The sequence below is a fragment of the Diceros bicornis genome, unplaced genomic scaffold, assembly GCF_020826845.1.
Source record: "Diceros bicornis minor isolate mBicDic1 unplaced genomic scaffold, mDicBic1.mat.cur scaffold_55_ctg1, whole genome shotgun sequence".
In the NCBI taxonomy this organism is placed as follows: domain Eukaryota; kingdom Metazoa; phylum Chordata; class Mammalia; order Perissodactyla; family Rhinocerotidae; genus Diceros; species Diceros bicornis.
In genome coordinates this window covers 2,680,514-2,683,050 of record NW_026691429.1, presented here as the reverse complement: position 1 = coordinate 2,683,050, position 2,537 = coordinate 2,680,514, and the positions used below count along the sequence as shown (strand labels likewise).

The 2,537-nt window shown below is 39.8% G+C and overlaps 1 pseudogene; it reads left to right on the top strand.

Annotated features, from left to right (window-relative positions):
- The first annotated feature begins 230 nt into the window (after positions 1-230).
- LOC131403184 (olfactory receptor 5AP2-like) lies at positions 231-1,598 on the top strand (annotated as a pseudogene).
- Positions 1,599-2,537: the final 939 nt, after the last annotated feature.

Below are 2,537 nucleotides of genomic sequence, written 5' to 3'. Positions count from 1 at the left end.
ATTCTTGATACTTAACTGACACTTTTTTTTTCCTGTAGATGCAGATGCTGGGAATTAGGGCAAGGTTGGAGCCATGCTAGCTGCATGGGACCATCCTCTGTCTCTCTCCTTGGTCGTCAGTTTTTCAAGTTCTCCTCTCCCCCAGGAAATTCAATTATTTTCTTCTTGTTGGACACTGTTGATTAATTTTGCTAACTTTCAATAGTTTTTATACATTCCATTAGTACTGCGGAGGAATAGTCAGTGGTCTGAATTCACTTCACCTTCTTGCTCCAGAAGTTGTGTCTAGAAGGCATGTTAATAAATCAATTAATTTATTTATCACCAATAAAGAAGAGAAATACATCATAGAAATAAGATCCTGTAATTATTCGACAAACGGCTAACGCGAGCTTGGTCTTAGTTAATGGGTATGAAGCACTTATTTCAAGGTCATTAGTTAGTAGATAGCACACCTAGATCTCAGGCACAGTCTTTTGATTTGACAAGTCCAGTACACGTTTTACTATGTTTTTCACGTTGCACTCTTCTGTTAGAATTTGTATGCATGTATGTCAGTAAAAAGATGTTTATAGCTCTGTCATGTATTCATGTGACCAAACGCCATGTTCTGTCTTCTCTCTTATTGCAGCTCAAATGATCGGATATATGAAAGAAGTCCAAGGCAGGAATCAAACAGAAGGGAGAGAATTTTTCCTCTTAGGACTCTCAGACAATTCAGATCTCCAAGTTGTCCTCTTTGGATTGTTTCTGTTAATCTATGTGGCAACCATGGTGGGTAATTTGGGGATGATTGTGTTAATTAAGATTGATCCCTATCTCCACACTCCCATGTTCTTCTTTCTCAGGAGCCTCTCCTTTGTTGATGCCTCTTGCTCTTCGTCCGTCACTCCTAAGATGCTGGTGAACCTTGTGGCTGAGAATAAGGCCATTTCTTTCAGTGGATGTGCTGCCCACTTCTACTTCTTTGGCTCCTTCCTGGGGACTGAGTGCTTCCTGTTGGCCACGATGGCATATGACCGCAATGCAGCCATTTGCAATCCTCTGCTATGCCCAGTGCTCATGTCTGGGAGAATTTGCTCCTTGCTAGTCACTACTTAATTCCTAGCAGGCTTTAGAAATGCAGCCATACACACAGGAATGACTTGCAGATTATCATTTTGTGGCTCTGATAGGATCAACCAATTTTACTGTGACACCCCACCTCTGCTCAAACTCTCTTGCTCTGACACCCACATCAATGGCATCGTGATCATGTCTTTCTCTAGTTTTATAGTGATCAGCTGTGTTATGATTGTCCTCATTTCCTATCTGTGTATCCTCATTGCCATCTTGAGGATGCCTTCATTAGAGGGCAGGCACAAAGCCTTCTCCACTTGTGCCTCTCACCTCATGGCTATCACTATATTCTTTGGGACAATTCTCTTCATGTACTTGCGCCCTACGTCTAGCTACTCAATGGAGCAGGACAAGATTGTCTCTGTCTTTTATACGGTAGTGATCCCTTTGCTAAATCCTCTCATCTACAGTTTGAAAAATAAGGATGTGAAAGGGGCCCTAAAGAAGATCTTACAGAAACACATACTGTAAAGGCGTGTTACACATCATCCTGTTATGTAGAAGAAAATATATTTTCATATTAATTTTATTGTCTGATTGCTTAAGCTTTTTTTCTGTGTTAAAGTAGATTGTTTAAAATGAGGTCTGCTTCTTAATCTCTTGGTGTCTTAAATGTGTGTCAATAGGCCTATATGATGAATCAACACAGTGGGGGAGGGTAGTATCTGATAAAGCAACAAAATAGTTGAAATTGGCTGATCTGGGTTTAAGTTTTAATTTTAGTATTTAGCTTTTCTTAATCTTAGTTTTATTATAATATGTTGGTGTCTTTGATTGGGATCTGGGCAAACAGACTCTGAGACTGATATTTATGCAGGAGGTTTATTGGAGAGTGTTTCCGGAACCATACCTGTAAGGGAGTGAGGGAATTGGGTAGAAAATGTTGAATTGTGATGAAATTGCAACACAGTACTCAACTGATTCCACTTGGAGCTCTGGACCTGAGGTGAGCCTTCGGAGATATCCTAACGTGTGAAAAAAGGGCCAGGTATTTGTGCCTCCACAATGAGCAGTTTGGGATATGGATTACCCACCGGGAAGGGGTGTAATCTTGGGCATGGCAATATCTTTCAGCAGGGACATTCCGAGAACAGAACTCAGCTGTGAAGTGTCAGTTGCCAATTCACTTGGAAGCCGAGTAAATACTTCAACCCTGAAAGGCAAATATGGGTAGTATACCACAGCATCCATTATAAATAATAACACTATTTCACTCACATGGATGTCAAGGGTACCAAATAAGATACAAGAAAGAGTCTTATCAGGTGTTATAATAATATGGGTACCACAGCAATTAACAGAGCAATAGTTTACTGACTTTTTGAATTAATTGGAATATTTTGAGGGTAGTAATCATGTACTTTAACATTTTAATCTCTACCTCTCATAATCTTTCAGGTAGTTTTCAATAAACATTT